Source organism: Macaca fascicularis, chromosome 4 (genome assembly GCF_037993035.2).
Source record: "Macaca fascicularis isolate 582-1 chromosome 4, T2T-MFA8v1.1".
Taxonomy (NCBI): Eukaryota; Metazoa; Chordata; class Mammalia; order Primates; family Cercopithecidae; genus Macaca; species Macaca fascicularis.
The window spans coordinates 148,020,001-148,038,967 of NC_088378.1; the positions used below are offsets into that span (position 1 = coordinate 148,020,001).

Sequence of the window (18,967 nt, forward strand, 5' to 3'; positions counted from 1 at the left end):
TATGACACAGTTTATCAGGCGATGGTTCTGGCTGCTTGGTATTTCAGCCCAAGGATGCAGTGCCCAGACTATGACTGGTTGTGGATGTTTCCCATGTTGACACGTCTGCTAGGATGTTCCCTTTCGGTTAACGTCTCAGCTCACTGATTCTTACTGATCCTTTCACAAGGTGACTGAATCTCAAGTGGTGTGGGAGGTAGTGGGTGTGTCTTGTGGTATTTTCTAGTTAACATATTCTAAATGCACAATTTATTCATTATGATCACTTAACAGATGAGGAAACTGAGGCACAGCAGGGAATCCCTGTGTAAGGATGGAGACTGAGTCAGGGCCTTGTCCCTGGGCCCTTGTCGACTCCCAGTTCCATACAGTTTCCACTCCAAAAGGCCCTTTTTTGGGAATGGCTGTCTCTCAGGCAGACCCATGCTTTTCCCAAAGGAAACCTTTATAATTCAAATCCACCAGAGCAAAATAAAAAACAATTCTGCTTCTGCCATCTTTATGAGAGCTGTGTCCAAAGCAGCCCCGCTAGAGAGAATGCCCTACGAAGCAGCCCTCCCCAGCGGGGCTTTCCAGCACAACGCTTGCCGTGGGCAACCAACCTCACCCCCACACCGCCCCCACCCCACACACTACCGCCTCATTTTTTTCAGTGCACAGCCCAGCCTGTATAAAAGATCCCAAAACGTTAGCTGAAAGGGCCTTTCCTTGCGTCGGCTCCTTTACTCTGCCGTCTCCCTCCAGCGCGCTCGATCCACCGGGCTCGCTCCCCGGCGCAATTCCACGGATCACTCCAAAGCTGCCGCGCCAGCTCTTGCAAAGAAGCCTGGCGTGCCGGCGATCAGCTGGAAGCAGGCACCGAAGCGCAGCCTCCTGGAGTTGGGCTGAAGTAGCTGTCAAGCAGCTGTCTCCACCCGCCCTCCCCTCCCCTCCCAGCACAAGTGACGCCGCCGGCCCCCGCGCCGCGCCTCCCCCTCCTCACGGCTCCCGCCCCTCAGCCCGCTCCGCCGCTCTCGCTCCGCGCTCCGCCACCCTCTCGCCCGCCAGCCCCGCAACTTCAGCCCGCGCGCCGCAGCTGCTGCGAGCGGACGCGGCAGGGCAGCCGGCGCTGCGGACAGCTCGCGTCCACCCGACTGCCTCCCGGGGTCCCCTTCACCCAAGTGAGCGAGCTCAGGCTGTCTGCAAAGCCGGAGGTGCGGGCAGCTCCGGGCGTTGCATTGGTGCGGAGGCTTTTATATGCCATGCCAGAGAACCCTGAGTGTGCCCCTGACATGACAAGGAGCCGTCGTCGTTAGGTAGGTTCACCTTTTCATTTCTCCTTTTTAGCTTCTGATTTTGCTTACAACCCGGTGAGGTCTGTGTGGGGAGGGGTGTCCTCGACTTGAATGAGCGTTGCATGCTAAGCAGCTGTTGAAACTGGAGCGTCCTCGGCTTCCACCACCCTGGTGGGTTCGGGCATCTGAAGCCCGCAGGGTACAGTCGGGAAGTTGCTAAGCGAAAGGGGCACGCGCACTTTTTGCAAGCAGAACTGAAGGATGCCCTGGAGAGTGGAGGAACGGGCCAAGGTTAGAGGGGCCCACAGCATTGCCCGGCGTTGGGACATTTCTGGGGCGAGGAAGCGCCGGGCCCTGGGAGTCAGGGAGGGGTATGTGTGCGAGCGCCCCCAGATGGGAGTCCTGGGTGGCCCCCTGGCACGGAACGACTTCGGCATTCGCAGAGCCTATGGGGAATCCGGCTCAGGGCTGATAGCAGTCTCAAGGGTCTTCACTTGCCCCCGGGCTGCCCGATTGAGCTGGACTGTGAACCAGCTCCTTCCTCACCGTGTGTGAATTCCAAATTGGCCAGGTGGAATGGGAGGATGAGAATTGGGAAGAGGGGCAAGAAAGGAAAAAATGTGTTGCTTCGATGCCGACCTGTGTCTGGAAAGATGGGGGGAGGGGATGCACCTGAGGACAGGAGCACCCTAGCAGGTATCCGTGGCTTGGGAGGGGGCTGGCCAAGGGGAGCATGTGCAGCTCTCTTGCCGGAGACGATGACCTTCTAGCTCCCTCTCACAGGGCAGTGGGCAGCAGATAGAGACCCCTCACGTTCAAAGGGAGTAGGTGCATTTTGAAATTAGGTAAGCAGAAGTCATCAGGTGTTAAGGTGGCAGAGGTGCTGTGAGAAGTGACAGCTCCCTGGAGAGCAAGTGGAAAAGCAGGAGAATCGGGCTAATTCTGCTGGGATGGGGGTGGCACAGAGTGAGATTGGTAGGCTCCCAGGTCCTTGTCTTGGAAATACCTACATGTTGCTTGAGTGACTGAGGAAAAATGTTCAAGCTTTTGATCTGGGAAAACAGTTGTGACTGTCTTAAAATAAATGTTGGAGCTGTTTCCTCCCTGCTCCCCACTTCTTACCCTCTTATGTCCACACACTTGGTAGAAGATCTAGGATTGTGACTAATCACTGCCCCCATTCTGAAGAAATTGTACTTGGCCATCTCTACGGGACTGGGGGCATCCTGTGTGAGCGTCTGCCGGATTGTTACCTGACACACAATCATTTCTTCCCTTTTGTTTTCTATCGGGTCTGTCTTGCTCTAAGAGTGTACCCACCTCCTTCCCTCCCCTGCCCGGGTATTCCCACTCATTCAATTCCCCTCTTCCCCTTGCTCCTCCAGCCATTTTGGACCAGCCTCTGAGCTTGCCCACTCACACCATCTACCTTCATCAAATTGTATTTTAGCTGCTGTCACAGCAGGGGATGTCAGCCATGAACTCTCCGAGAACCAGCACCATCAAGGCTATTCTCCAGTGGTTAATTAGGAAGCATCAGTAGTTATCCTTCTCTAGGAACAAACTGCAGGGATGTGCCAACTTAGGGAAACAGCGGCTTGAGGAAGTCCCCTATCTGAAGCCTCCATCTCCCAGCACTCAGGATTAGCTTTCTGTGCTCAGCTTCCCCTTCAGTTACAATAGTGTCAAATTGTGTCTTTTCCCCAGGAAGGTAATGCATCTGCCTGTCCAAAAATTTACTGCATCCAAACATTTGAAAACTTGAACATTGGAGAATCTGTTTAGTAAAAACATACTGCACATTTTGCTTTTCCAAAGGACCCCCCAGTTGCTGTTGCTTCCCTCTTCCTCTGACACTCTAATGTGAGATTTCTCTTTGAATATTTTATCCTTAGTATAAATATAAAGAAATACCAAGCTAGAGAGAAGGAAAACCAAAAGCATGCACTAGGGACTTGCATAGAATTCTGATTACCCAAACACAATTCCAGAAATGGCTCTCCTTCCTTTTGTTAACTGCAAAGTGAAGTTATTTCCAGCAGACAAGGGACCCACCCAAGGTTGACCTGGAGAAGCCAAGGAGGCTGGGGGTGGGTGGAGGGAGGTATTTATATCTGTGGGTCTTGTTAGCTAAACTCGCATAAAAATTCTGCTCTTTAGTATCGATACCCATTGACCTGGGGCCCTGCTAATGACTGCCAAGTGTCCTTCTCTAAATATGAGGTCACTAAAGTGGAAACACCCCTATTATGATAAAACCCCACAGCCCAACTGTTATATCAACCACATGCCCACTTGTAAGTATTACCAAGACACTTCTCTGTTACATTTTGTGTTAATTCACAGATTATTGGTTCACCCCTCTGTCAAGAGACTAAAATATAGACAAAGGCAACTGTGCAGGGTGAATAGCACAGATTTCAGATTTTATATTAAATAGTTGAATTGTACATACAACAGTCCCTTGGGTTGAAGGGTTTGCAAACCAGAGTTTTATTTAATCATTTATTGCATTCAATAGATTATCTGTTTTCATTCTGAAAAGAAGTCAGAAGTCTAAAAACAGTTCCTTGCTTTTCTTGGGAGGAAGTGGTGATAGAAGTGAAAGTCCATTTTATTTACACAATGGGTGCTCCTCAGGGCAATGGCAGATTTGACTTTCTACTTGGGCTTCCTGCACTGGTGGTCCTGTGAGCAGGGCCTCGTGCTTGTGAACAGCTCCTTAAACAGGGTTATTTTCATCTGCCAAGCTGAGCTCCATGAGCTGGGAGAGATAGACAGCTTGTGTTTGTGGCCATTCAACCAGAAAAGAATACCAGCTGAAAACAGACAATGGAGCAAGGGAATTGGGGTGGGGGTGGGGAGAGGAGGTACAGATAGCCCAGTCGCTCATAATTGGCTCCCCAAAGGCAAACCTAGGTGAAGAATGGTGTCATAAAGCAGTTGTCATGTAAACACCCTGCAATGTGATTATTCGAAAGATCTGTTCAGAAAAGGAGAATGATCATGAGTATATGCCTTTTCATCTGGAAGGAGCCCTTCTTTTAGCTTCGTTTCTTCATTTCATTTACTTATAGGCAGTTTCTTGAAACGACATTTTTCCCCTGAAAACGAGAATCTCACTGTTATGCATATGGAAGCCTTCAAGTTGATTCAATTGAACAAAATCACTCAATGCATCATGTATCTCCAGAGAATTAAGCATGAAACCCTCACATGTCCTCTTCCCTCTTCTGTGTCTCCTTTCTGCAGCCACCAACTTCTTCTGTAGGTTCACGGTCCAGGTTTTTGTCTTGTTTTGTTTTGCTTTTTGGTCACAGTAAACTCATCTCACTTAGGTTGGAAACATTCCCTAAAAATAATCAATGTTTTCCTGAGTGCAGCAGGCTATCTAGAAAAAAGATCATTTACACATGGCCCTGTGCTGGATTTAATTCCCTCAAAGGAAACCCGGAACACTATGAAGAAAAGAAGCTGCTCCAATTTATTTTATTGTGCACTGTTTACATGAACTGATGAGTGCTGTGTGGAGGGGATGAATGTTTTCACAAGTTCATTACATTAATTAAAAGGGAAATTAGATTTTTTTTCAACAGTGAAAGCAAATGAGGTGCAATATTTCTATGTTGTGTTCCATTAGATCAAAATGAGTTCTCTACCAGACCAAGGAGAGAGGAGTCTCAAAGGAAGTATTTTTTACATCGTTTAGCATTCTAAAACTGATTTGCAATCATTTTTAATTCTGAGGTGGATTTTAAGTTCAAGTCTGTAATGTTACATAATTTAGGAGAATCCCACTTTTGTTTCAATTTAAGCATGTGCTTACTGGGCAATTATTATTCTAAGGTCTGGACAAAGTTAGACATGTCATTCAACATAAAAGTATAATATATTGGCCGGGTGCGGTGGCGCACACTTGTAATCCTAGCATTTTAGGAGGCTAAGGTGGGAAGATCACTTGAATCCAGGAGTTTGAGACCAGCCTGAGTAACATGGTGAAACCCCATCTCAGAAAGGGAAGGGAAGGGAAGGGGAGGGGAGAGAAGAGGAGGGGAGGGGAGAGAAGAGGAGGGGAGGGGAGGGAAGGGAAAATTAGCCAGACATGGTGGCGCATGCTTGTAGTCTCAGCTACTCTGGAAGCTGAGGTGGGAGGATCACTTGAGCCTGGAAGGTCGAGGCTGCAGTGAGCAGAGATAATGCCACTGTACTGCAGCCTAGGTGACAGAGTGAAGCCCTCAAGAAAAAGAAAAAGTGTAAGATATTAATTATACCTTCTAGGGAGCACAGTCTGGTGGAGAAGTAGGAGGAGCACAGTTGAGTTGGATAGTGTGCTGTGGGTGACTGGATGTCCTGGTTTGCCCCATAGACACCTGTTGTTGCAGCATAATTATTAATAGCACCACCTTTCACTCAGAAGTGTTGCAATCACATAGTCACCCTAGAGAAAAGGACTATGAGAGGTCAGAGGAAGAAGGCTGTGGTTGGAGTAGTCAATGAAGATTTCATTCATGTGCCTATTCTAAGATTACAGGTAAACTGAAAGGAAAAGGGAATAGTTACCAGACAAAAAGACTGGGAAGACTGTGAGCTCCCTGAAGGCACAGAGGATCTGTTTTGTTTGTTCCTATATCCTTGGGACTTGCATGCTGCCTACCTGATGATAGGTATCAACTATTAACTAACTGCCTGTGAACCTAGATTTAAGATCAAGACTGAAGGTAGGAAAGTTAGGGACAGTCAAAAGGCATGTCTTGCAAGGAAGGTCAGATAAGAACAATTGTGAAACAAGGCTACTATTAATGATGATGATACTAGAACAAGGTTGGCCAATGACCATACCGAAAACCAACTTTATGTACAGAAAAACAACAGTGTCTTTTAATTCTTTCTTGTATTTGCCTCTTAACTTTTGGGTTTAATGTTATTGGCCTTTACCTCTACCCCTGGAAGTGATCTCTTCCTTCTCAAACAAATTGTTTTGGATATTAAATGAAGAAACAATGACTCCATTCTCTTCAAGCTTGTCTCCTTCTGACCTTGGCTTCCAGGTGAGCTCTTGGAAGGAAGGCAAGGGCAGAAAAGTGGGGAGAGTACCTGAGAAATACAAAAGCAAGGCAGAGAAACACTAAAAGCACCCGTGATTTTCCTCCTCCTACTAGGAGAAATAAATTCAAAGTGACAGCTTCCTGGAGCCCCTGGAGCTAGTGCAACTCCCAAGAGGTCAATCCCAGTATGACATTTGATTTCTCTACTTTTTGCTACATATGAAGTCCTGGAATGACTTGGCCTTGGCCTTAGCTGTGACAGTCTACCTTCCAATTAATGTATACTCACACAAGGTGCCCTGCTGATATGCAGAGGTTCAAGGTTAACCTATCCTATGTGAAGATTCCAAGATAACTACCAGCTGTAACCCTTGAATTGCAGTGCCATACTTTTAGTTTATAAGGTTATTGGCACCATTTTAGCCATTTTGATCTGTATCCTCCCAAGTTCTCATCTAACCTAGAGTTTTCTCAGTGATGCTTCATCCTGAGAAATAAGTGGAGCTTATAAAAAAAAGAGAGTTGAAGCTGAGGTGATGGACACCCACAGGTGATCCAACATTCATCAGGGCTCAGTTGCAGAGATTAGAGTCTACTCAGCAGAAAGGATCTAAAATAAAATGGGTTACAGGATGGTTGGGCCAGGAAGGCCAACTAAACACTCTCTAAGTTGAAGGATAAGGAAACACACTCTAGGTTGAGCTTTTTGGAACACCTAAGAAAAGTACATTGTAAAACAGGGCTACTGGAGCCACTGCGTAACCTATACTCAAGAAGCTGTGCACTGGCTGGGCATGGTGGCTTACACCTGTAATCCCAGCACTTGGGGAGGATGAGGCAGGTGGATCATTGGAGGTCAGGGGTTTGAGACCAGTCTGGCCAACATGGTGAAGCCTCATCTCTACTAAAAATACAAAAATTAACTGGGCACGGTGGTATACGCCTGTAATCCCAGCTACTAGGGAGGCTGAAGTAGGAGAATCATTTGAACCTGGGAGGCAGAGGTTGCAGTGAGCAGAGATCATACCACTGCACTCCAGCCTGGGCAACAAATTGAGACTCCATCTCCAAAAACAAAAGAAGCTATGCACTGATTTGAGAAGCTACTGGCTCCAGAATGAGACTACCACTAGCATGGTCAGGAAAAAGCCAGCCAGGAAGCCACTACAGAAAAAGCAGATACTCCATGAAGGTGGCTGCCAGCAGTGACAATAGAAGAAGCAGAAGTCTGCTATGGTAAGCAAAATAATGCGCATCCAACCCCCAAAGATGTCCATGTCCTAATGCCTGGAACCTGTGACTATGTCACCCTACATAGCAAAAGGGACTTTGTAGATGTGATTAAGTCAAGGACTTGACAGTATCCCGGATTACCCAGTTGGGCCCAACCTAATTCTATTTGTCCTTAAAAACAGAGAACCTTCTCCTGCTGTGTCAGAGGGAATGAGACTATGGAAGAAGATCAGGGAGATGGAACATTGCTAACTTTGAAGATAGAGGAAGGAGCCACAAGGGAAGGAATGCAGGTGACCTCTAGAAGCTAGAAAGGGCAGGGAAATAGATTTTCTCCTCGAACCGCCATACCTGCCAACACTTTGATTTTAGTCCAGTGAGACCCATTTTAGACTTCTGTCCTCCAGAACTGTAAATATGTGTCATTTTCACTTTAAGCCAGTAAAATTGTGGCAATTTGTTACAGCAGCCATCTGAAACTCATACACACAAGCCTTGCCCTCGCTTCTACCTTCAATCTTGTGCAAGTGCATTTGACAGAGACCCCAACTCACACATGGAATCCTAGTTGCAGGGGATTCTGGGCAGTGCAGTTTTCAGCTTCCCAGCTCCAGTAAGGAAGGCAGCAAAAAGGGGTTGAGACGATGCTGAGTGCCGATCACTGTATCTGGTGCAGCTGCCAGTGAAAGTCATGAGGAACTTGGGGAGCTGCAGGTGTATGTCCATGGCACAATCCTTCTCTGAGGGACAGTAGCATGTGGCAGAACACAAGTGGATGCCTGAGATTTTTAGGAAGTTTAACAGGTGTTAAGTCATTAAGATAAAAAGGGGAGGTAGGGGAGAGGCATCAGAATAGTTGCCTGTTTTACCACATTAGAAGTTACTCTCTGGAGGATACCCCAATTAACCTTGATGTAATTATTATTTATTATGTGCCTCTATCAAAATATCTCATGTATCCCCTAAATATACACACCTACTGTGTACCCATAAAAATTTAAAAATAAACAAATAAGTTAAAAAAAAACAAAAAAGTTGCTATCTGGAGATTAAGGAGAGATTTTATGTAAGTATCCATATCAGGGATAAATACTGACTTTCTGCAATTTAACCTTTAACTACTTACAGCCCGTCCATATGGCAGATTGGCAGATTATATTTTCCCAAAGATACCCTCAGTAATAACTCCCACCCCACATGATCTTTCAATAAAGTGACTCTGATACATTGAGAGATGGGGGTTTATTTTCTCTCCCCTCAAAACTGTGGCTTTCTCAATCAATAGAGAATGTGATTTCTAAGGCTAGATCATAAAAGAACATTCACCTTCTACCTTACTGGCTGGAATACTAACTCTTGAAGTTAGCAGCTGCCATGCAAGCAGTCTGACTATCCTGAGACTACCATGCTAGGAGGAAGCCCAAGCTACCTCTCTATGATCACATAGAGAGAACTGAGAAGATGAGAAAGAGGAAGATGCCTGGCCAGCCCCCAGCTCCTCCAAACCCTGCTGTTCCATGTCCAGCCACCATCTGACTGAGGAGAGACCGTGAGCCAGAACTGTCTAGCAGAGGCCTTCCCAATTCCTGACTCACTGCTGTTGTTTCAGGCCACTATATTTTGGAATGATTTGTCACACAGCAATAAATAACTAGATCGGTTTATACGGCCAGACACAGAAAAAGGTCAAATATGACCACAGTCTTGTGTTATTCCTATCAAATTTCTTCCCTGTGAGGTAAATAACATGATAGTAGCAGTCACAGAACAGCCAAATCTAAAGCTCACCTTCTCCGCCTGCAGAATATTGGTCTAAGAAATCCATTCTTAAATTGTATATTAGAAGCAAACTGTTGCACATTTTGGTTTGTTTGTCGGGGGAGGATTTGGGAAAGTGGAGTTGGTACCATGGAGAAGGAGTTGTTTCAAACTGGCTAATCTAGCATGTGAACAAACAGGAATCCAAATAACTTCTTTTCAAAGCAGATCTTTCTCAGTGTAGCAAGTATAGGTAGTACAAACCATACTTCAGGTAGTGTCCTCAAATTGGGGGCCCACTTAGGAGATGCAGAAAAAGAGAAGAAAAGAATGCCAGTAAGAAAAAGTGCCAGTCACGGTGACTTGCTCCTGTAATCCCTGCACTTTGATATGCTGAGGTGAGTGGATTGCCTGAGGTCAGGAGTTCGAGACCAGCCTGACCAACATGGTAAAACTCCGGCTCTACTAAAAATACAAACAAATTAGCCGGGCGTGGTGGCGGGTGCCTGTAATTCCAGCTACTCAGAAGGCTGAGACAGGAGAATCACTTGAACCCAGGAGACAGAGGTTGCAGTGAGCCAAGATCATGCTACTGTACTATAGCCTGGGCAAGAAGAGTGAAATTCTATCTCAAAAAAAAAAAAAAAAAAAAAGCGAAAAAAGAAAAGAAAAAGAAGAAGTAATTGGATTATTGACTATGCTCTGACACCTGCAGTACATTCTGCCACAGCTGGCGATCCCTTACTTCCTCCAGCCAGCTGACTGCTGCTGTTTCCTTTTCTACCACTTCTTTTTTTTTCTTTTTTTCTTTTTTCTTTTTTTTTTTTTTTTTTTTTTGAGACAGAGTCTTGCTGCGTCGCCCAGGCTGGAGTGCAGTGGCGCGATCTTGGCTCACTGCAAGCTCCGCCTCCCAGGTTCACGCCATTCTCCTGCCTCAGCCTCCCGAGTAGCTGGGACTACAGGTGCCCGTCACCGCGCCCGGCTAATTTTTTGTATTTTTAATAGAGACGGGGTTTCACCGTGGTCTGGATCTCCTGACCTCGTGATCCGCCTGCCTTGGCCTCCCAAAGTGCTGGGATTACAGGCATGAGCCACCACGCCCGGCCCTTTTCTACCACTTCTCTTCTGCACAACCCTTTTTCTTTGATACCTAAAGTCTGCTGTTCCTCAAGTTTAAGTTCCAGGTCCAGTTGAGGATAGTCATCACGATACTTTAGTCCAAGTGATAGTGCCTTATATCTCTGTGGATTTTTGCAGTTTTCAACAACTTTTACAACCATGGTCTCATTTAAACCACAGAACAACCCTGTGATGTAACATCAATGTCTCTAATTTCACAAATTAGGAAACCAAACGAATGGATTAGCTGGTTAGCGCTGAGATGTTCTGACTCCTCACTGGGGGCTCCCACCCCGGGAGGTTCACTTGGCCAGCCTGGAGGCAGCAAAAAACAGTGTTTCTCTGAAGGGAGGAGAGGTGATTTGTTCTGCCTGCCGTCCCTCTTCAGTCACCAAACTGTGGCCTATTCAAAGTATGATCATTTTCTCTTACAACATGACTCATGTCCTCAGTTGGACACTTGGTTTTGCAAATGGAAACCTGCCCCTGTAATGACATAAAGGTCAGGAATTGGCTCCCTTTTCAGGCTCCCATGACATTCCAAAAAAAGTTTGCCCTTTGAATTTTGTCATAATGGTCTTTGGCCTAAAATAGGATAGAAATGGCACGTGGTGTTTCTTTTTTAAGGGTCATTTTTTTTTTCCAGATCCTCAATGTGTATTTCTTCACATTAGGATGTTTTCCAGATGTAATTTTTGTTTTGTTTTGGTTTTGTTCTTTGGTTGTCACAAAATGGCTCTTTCCTTCACTGATGGAAGAAAATAGCCAAAGCAGGAAGGGACTAAGGGGCCGCATTAACTCAAGATGTTTTCATAAATGTGAATATACAATAATCAGGCTAAAGGTACTGAAAAAGGCCCTATTGAAAGGATGCATAGTTTTTCGTGTCGGGGACTCGTTTCACTCCTTTATAATCCAGCTGGGGGAGTATAAGCCTGACCAAGCCTGGCACATAAGATTCTACATATGGTAAAAATGACCTTCCCTCTATCATCTCCCTTTAGGTCAATCATAGGATCCTGAGTATAGGTACAGAGGCAAGGCCTTCCTGGACACAAGAGGAGTTTGAAGCCATTGAAATTTTCAAAAACAATACAAAGTCTAAGGCAGGTGTGGTGGTCTGTGCCTGTAGTCCCAGCTACTCCAGAGGCTGAGGTGGGAAGATCATTTGAGCCCAGGAGTTCAAGTCCAGCTCTGACAAGCCCTTCTCTTAAAACAACAATGACGACAAAAAGCAAGACAAAAAAACCCAACAAATAAATGCAAATTCTGAATTACAGATATGTGTACACATATCTCATATTGCATATTGACAGAAAGCTACAGAGTCTCACTCTGTCACCCAGACTGGAGCGCAGTGGCCAGATCACAGCTCAATGCAGCCTCAATCTCCTGGGCTCAAGCAATCCTCCCCCTTCAGCCTCCTGAGTAGCTGGGACCACAGGCTAATGCCACCACACCCAACTAATTTTTGTATATTTTGTAGAGATGGGGTTTCACCACGTTGGCCAGGCTGGTCTCGAACTCCTGGGCTCAAGCATCTCCCCTGCGTCAGCCTCCCTAAGTGCTGGGATTACAGATGGGAGCCACCACGCCTAGCCAAGCTTCTCATACAATGAAACACCCAATCTATATAAACATGTTTTATATTATTATAAAAGTAATAGTTATCACTAAATATCACTAAACAGCATTGCTAATGTGCCAGGTACATGTACTAATTCATTGGGTGCTCATAACACCCTGAGGTAATTACTCCATTTTATAGATGAGAGAATGGAGGTTCTGAAAAATTACTAAGAGGCAGAGCTTGGTTCTAAACCTAGGCCGTCTGGCATCAGAGTCTGGGCTGTGCTGCGACTGTGGATGTAAATACACAGACTCCAAATTCAGAGCCACAGTTCCCACAGCAACTGCCAGTTTGTAGCATGTTCAAAAAGCCCGAGTTCTCCCACATAAACTTAGCTGAGTTGTGGCTGCCAGATCTTTTGGCTTAGCAACTTGAAACAGAGACTGTCCACGCAGGCTGAGGTTCTCAGTTGCTATCAAGGTGTTAATGAGACTCTTTAGGCTTCTATTATAATCAAGAAGAAGATTTTTCACATCCTCTATCTGCGAGGTTCATTATTCCAGCTGGGTAAGCAGTGTGTCTGCAAAGATGCCCTATCATCGGGAAACGACATGGGCACTTTTTCTCCAAGTAAGCAATGCATCCTGATAAATAACGCCATGTCAGTGGTGTGCCTTCTCCTTCCTCTTGCAAACGATTGACGCCTCAGAGATCTGATCAACCCCACAAAAGGGGAGGGAAATGGAGAAAAAACAAACCTGAGAGAATAAAGGAATCATTCCTTGTCTTTTGTGAGGACTTTTGTCTGATCCGTGCCCACATGTAAAGTATCCCTTGATCAATTTTGTCTTAATTACTGAATGTAGGAAAACAAGCTCATTGTTAATTCATGCAGTTTTAATTTATGCATAGGAGAATTATGCAGGATAATTACCTGCAGTTGAAGGAAAATGAATAGCGTCAGATGTGGTTAATTCACGCATGGTTTACCCTTCTATCTCTCTATCAGAAAAGATTTAAAGTGGTAACCAATCTGAATGATATGCAAAATTGCATTGGTTTGCTAAGTAGAAGTATTTTTCTTTCTTTGATTTGCATCACAAATAGAGTTCTCGGATTTGGACTGACTAGATTTGAATATAATTTCCAGAACAATAGCTGTGATTCACTGACTTAACTCATATTTTATCTCTTCCAGAAGTGCCCATTTTTCAAATCAGTGCAGGAGAAGTTATCTTCATGGGCCCCATGTTAGCCTGAGTACAACTTCCTTTATGGGGATAATTCAATGGGAATGATGAGTATTTCCTTTATCAAGATTTATGGGAGACTTACAGTAATGATCACATTACTTGTTCCCACATTGTCCCTGAACCTCCATGATCCAGTGGCTTCCAAAATCTGAAACAAACAGCTGGAACAAATTATGGGGCAATGAATGGACATCAGTGGAAATTTCCCTGTGACTTTTGTCAAGCAATAGATAGCTGCTAAGGCCTCTTTGAACTCACACCTAGTAATTGAGAGAAGACTAAGAAGAGGTGGTTCAAGTTTACTGAAAAAACAAAAAACAAAAAAAACTACTCCCTGATGCTGAGTTGAGACAGGTTACAATAATGAACAATTTTGAAAGGAGAATACCAGTATCAAAAGGAGGAGCCAGAGAAAGTAAGTATGTTCTTGTTATGACAGAGCAGTAAATTTTACTCTGAGCTTCCTTGTAACCAGGCAGAAAGGGGAACATAGGAAGTTATCACCTAAGTTACTGCTAGCAGAAAGATGGGCATACAAAACACAGCAGTTCCTTAAAGGACACATTCCCTTAGTGATGAACTGTAAAAGTAATATCTTATATGGGAACGTATACACGGGAGGTTAAATTGAGCTAGTTCATTGCAGTGAAGTTCAAGAGGCAACACCTTGCACGTTGATCTTCATTCTTATTTTTCTTTTTCTTTTTTTTTTTTTTGAGACAGAGTCATGCTCTGTCACCCAGGCTGGAGTGCAGTGGCGCGATCTTGGCTCACTGCAAGCTCCTCCTCCCAGGTTCACACCATTCTGCTGCCTCAGCCTCCCGAGTAGCTGGGACTACAGGCGCCCGCAACCGCGCCCGGCTAATTTTTTGTATTTTTAGTAGAGACGGGGTTTCACCGTGGTCTCAATCTCCTGACCTTGTGATCTGCCCGCCTTGGCCTCCCAAAGTGCTGCGATTACAGGCGTGAGCCACCGCGCCTGGCCTCATTCTTATTTTCTTATCCCTCTATCAACCTCTCTAAAGATCCAAAAAAGGCCAACCAAAGGCAATTTCACGAAGAGAAAAAGGAAGATCTCTATTTGGCCCTCAATAGCCCTTTTTTGAGAAAAAGTGATACAACTTATCTAAGGCAACTTTACTTGCCATAATCAGATTTTATCTGCAGAAAATATTAGCAGGGTGAGTTGAAGATGACTTACCCCTTGCCCCACACCCCCTCACAGAGGAGCTCAGCTTAGACAATGGAGTTACAACTTCATAATAATCTTATTACTGTGCCAGAACTTATCGCTTCAGGTTATAGATTCTAGTAAGACCAACTTAATTAGGAAAACATAGCAAAGCATAAAAACACAAAGCTTTGTTTAGATAAGGCCATTTGTCTTTTTACCCTTGACCTTAGTGATGATGATGATAATAATAGGATAAGAGGTGTCATTTAACTGAGTGCATACTTTGTGCCTAGCACTACACTTTGGCTTGATTTTCTTTCCTTCCTTCCTTCCTCCCTCCCTCCCTCCCTCCCTCCCTCTCTTCCTTCCTTCCCTTCCTTCCTCCCTCCCTCCTTCTTTTCTTCCTTCATTCCTTCTTTCCTCTCTCTCTCTTTCTTCTGGGTCTCCCTCTGTCACCCAGGCTGGAGTGCAATGGCGCGATCTCTGCTCACTGCAACCTCCGCCTCCCATGTTCAAGCAATTCTCCTGCCTCAGCCAGACATGGTGGTGTGTGCCTGTAGTCCCAGCTACTTGGGAGGCTGTGAATCCCTTGAGCCTTGGAGGCGGAGATTGCAATGAGCCCAGATCCCGCCGCTGCACTCTAGCCTGGGCAACAGAGCCAGATATTGTCTCAAAAAATAAGTAAACAAGTAAATAAAAATAAAAACACTAACTGTGACCATCTTTAAGATTCTCTGTAACTTAAGGCCCTCTGTTAATGAGCAGTATGATGGCATGAAATTGCCTCAGAGTCAACTCTCAGGAAATATGTCATATATACACATGTAAAGTTTAGGCGAACTTTCATTTACTAAGACAAATGCCCTTATTAAACAATTTTCCTTGACTCTGGAAGTGCTAACAGAAACCTAACTGGTAAATTTGATACTTGCCATTTCCTGCTGCGAATATTAATTGTGGCACACAGTGTAATCCGGAATCCAAATGTGGAGGATGGCAGAGGGGGAGGGGTGCTATGACTGGCTGTGTGCAGCCACCTGTCCATGCTGTGGCCCCTTCTCTCTTCACCCTGAATACCCCAGTCTGAACAGTTGGAGGGCATCTGCTCCTGGGGCTGGAACACCCGCACTGCTGACTCAAACAATAGACTCATCCTGCCAAATGATGTATTTTTGGTACAGAAAAAATTTCTGGCCCTCCTAGGAATCGAAATGCATTCTTAAGTGAATGCATGTCATTTGTGAAAGACATTGCCTAGTTCACATTCTGAACTCTGCTCATCCCATTTGATTAGACTCAATGCCCACATTCATGGCTCCCTGTATTTTCACTTCCAATGTCTTGGGATGAGGGTTGAGAAATACACAGTGTGAATGGCGTTCTTCAAAAAGAAAATGTTCAGAGCAGCTGATTATCTGAAGGGTTTCGCTGAAAAGCTCACAATCATATCAGAGAAAATTGACTCTTCAAAATCCCTCCTTCTGGTGGTAAAATACCCTGGGATCCTGTGCCACATTTCATACCAACTTAATTTATTTATTTATTTATTTATTTATTTATTTATTTATTTATTTTGAGATGGAGTCTTGCGCTGCCACCAGGCTAGAGTGCAGTGGTGTAATCGCAGCTCACTGCAACCTCCGCCTCCTGGGTTCAAGCGATTCTTGTGCCTGAGCCTCCCGAGTAGCTGGGATTACAGGCACGTGCCACCACACCCAGCTAATTTTTGTGTTTTTAGTGGAGATGGGGTTTCACCATGTTTACCAGGATGGTCTCGATCTCCTGACCTCGTGATTTGCCCACCTTGGCCTCCCAAAGTGCTGGGATTACAGGCGTGAGCCACCGTGCCCAGCCTATTTTTTAATAGGAAGAGCTGATTATTTTTGACCTCCTGATATTATGTAGTCTCTATAATTGAATCTCACCTTATTAATTCAACTTTCAAGGGAGTTGAGAATGCACAGTAGTTAAAAATGACAGCCCAGGTACATGATAAAATTCATGAAATCAACCTCCTTTGAAGCTTTTTTTCCTCTAGGAGATGCGCAGGAAGTCTCAACCTAGACTTTAGTAAACTGGAATTGACTTGATAATATATCCTCATCACTGTAACAAGAACAGCAATGAACCCTTTCACTGTTTAAGCACTTTCTAGTAATTGACCTATATAATTTTCATAGCGACCTATGAATTTGGTTCTTTTATTATCCCTATTATACAGATATGTCTGGGAAGCTTAAGCAACCTGTGAAAGCCACACAGTATAAAGTGGTGCTGCCATGCCGCAAACCCAGGGAGGCTGGATTCTTTGGTCTCAGCACTGCTGAAGTAGAAGGCTTTTGTTTTGTTAGTGAAACACTGGAAAACACAGGAACAGATGACAACAAATTCCAATCCTGACATGGGGCTCCTTTTAAGTCTTCACAACAATGCAATGAAGAAGTTCTTTTAAATCCTAAGATTCCCAGAACCATTCCTTGTATGGGACTGAATGAGTGATACAATTTTATCCTGTTTTTCTCGTAAATATTTGTAATGCCTTTTTCTTTCTTTTTTTTTTTTTTTTGAGACGGAGTCTCGCTCTGTCACCCAGGCTGGAGTGCAGTGGCGCGATCTCGGCTCACTGCAAGCTCCGCCTCCCGGGTTCACGCCATTCTCCTGCCTCAGCCTCCCGAGTAGCTGGGACTACAGGCGCCCACAACCGCGCCCGGCTAATTTTTTGTATTTTTAGTAGAGACGGGGTTTCACCGTGGTCTCGATCTCCTGACCTTGTGATCCGCCCGCCTTGGCCTCCCAAAGTGCTGGGATTACAGGCGTGAGCCACCGCGCCCGGCTGTAATGCCTTTTTCAAATATTTTTTGTAGTGAAGTTCAAGCCAAGTGACTAAAGAACATGAATGACTCTTTTTTTTTTCTTTACCTGTTAAAAGAATGGGAGGCAAATGTGACATGATCACTGCATGCTGTGTGTATGGAGAAAAATTAAACCCTAGGAAAATTTTTTTTTTTTTTTTTTTAAGTACTTATACCCAGGCCCCACCCCAGACTAAGTCAGAATCTCTGGGAATGAGGCTTGGGCAATGACATTTTTAAAAAGCTCCCCAGGTGCCAGGCGTGGTGGCTCACGCCTGTAATCCCAGCACTTTGGGAGGCTGAGGCAGGCGGATAATGAGGTCAGGAGTTTGAGACCAGCCTGACCAACATAGTGAAACCCCGTCTCTGCTAAAAATACAAAAATTAGCCGGGCGTGGTGGCGTGCGCCTGTAATCCCAGCACTTTGGGAGGCTGAGGCAGGCGGATAATGAGGTCAGGAGTTTGAGACCAGCCTGACCAACATAGTGAAACCCCGTCTCTGCTAAAAATACAAAAATTAGCCGGGCGTGGTGGCGTGCGCCTGTAATCCCAGCTACTTGGGAGGCTGAGACAGAATAGCTTGAACCTGGAAGGCGGAGGTTGCAGTGAGCCAAGATGGTGCCACTGCACACCAGCCTAGGCGACAGAGCGAGACTCTATCTCAAAAACAAACAAACAAACAAAAACTCCCCAGGCAATTCTAAGATGTGGCCTGGTTTGAGAACCTCTAAATTAGTGCATTATATTAGGCTCTTTCTAGAGGTTATTGACAGTTATATCAATAGGAAGACGCAGAGATTGGGACAAGGATAAATATTTTAATGTAGCAGATGTCTTCAAATAAACCCATTAAATCCATTTCTAACAGTCAACATGACTGTGGATTTAACCCTAAGAGTATAAGTGCAGGATGTTACTCTCTGAATAGCAAAGATGACCCATTTATCCATTTATTTTTGTTGAAACTGAAATGCTGTTATTATTGTTATACTGTGTTGTTGACCCTCAGTGAGCACCTAGTGGTGGGGAATGGTATGGGATATGAAAGTAAAACGCCTGGGGACAGGGAACAGGAGGTCATAGTGAGACCCCAGTCACTGTTCTTAACCCATGTGAGCACTGAATTGGATTTGTACTGATTGATGATGTTTGTGGGGCCACAGGGCATTCTGAGAACTGATGATCCTCCCCTCCCAGTTGACAGAAAATTAAGAAACGGGAAAAGGAAATTGTTATTAGTAAGGGAATTCTGCATTCTTAGCTAAAGGAGAACGGAGATAAGTAGTAACAAGACCCCATCTGGACGATAGAAACCCTCATTCCAGTTTCAGTTCTGCTAACAATCTTGTTGGAACAGTTGCCTACAGGTCAGTTTCAGAATACAGATGAGTTTCCCTTCTATGCAACCTCTTCTTCCTGTAAAACAGGAATAATAATCACTGTCCTACCTAACTCACGGGTTGCTGTTAGCATATAGAGTAGGTGCCAAAGCATTTGGAAAAGTGCAATCTGCAAACATGAAATATTGTCCTGAAGGCCCCTCGTCAATCAAGGGGTTTCTTTGAAGTTCCAAGTAATATTTGAGATACAAACAGCTGTGCAGCCACCAGAAGATGAACCTTTCTTTCTGTTGATTTTGATCTCTAACGGGTCACCTGCTCCTCCTAGCGTCTGGTGCTACTAAATTCT

The 18,967-nt window shown here is 45.0% G+C and overlaps 1 protein-coding gene across 36 annotated transcripts in view; it reads left to right on the forward strand.

The window, feature by feature from the left end:
- Positions 1–18,967, forward strand: part of RIPOR2 (RHO family interacting cell polarization regulator 2) — a 240,215-nt gene that overhangs the window by 138,828 nt on the left and 82,420 nt on the right. For 14 of the 36 annotated variants that reach the window (XR_012434164.1, XM_065544352.2, XM_065544353.2 and 11 more), the window contains exon 1: positions 1,016–1,295. The exons of 17 other annotated variants lie outside the window; for them this stretch is intronic. The gene's annotated coding sequence lies outside the window, so the exon portion shown is untranslated. Of the gene's footprint in view, positions 1–1,015; positions 1,296–1,378; positions 1,566–18,967 lie in introns of those variants that run through there. 5 more of the 36 variants (XM_074038758.1, XM_065544354.2, XM_045390576.3 and 2 more) reach the window with 1 other exon arrangement.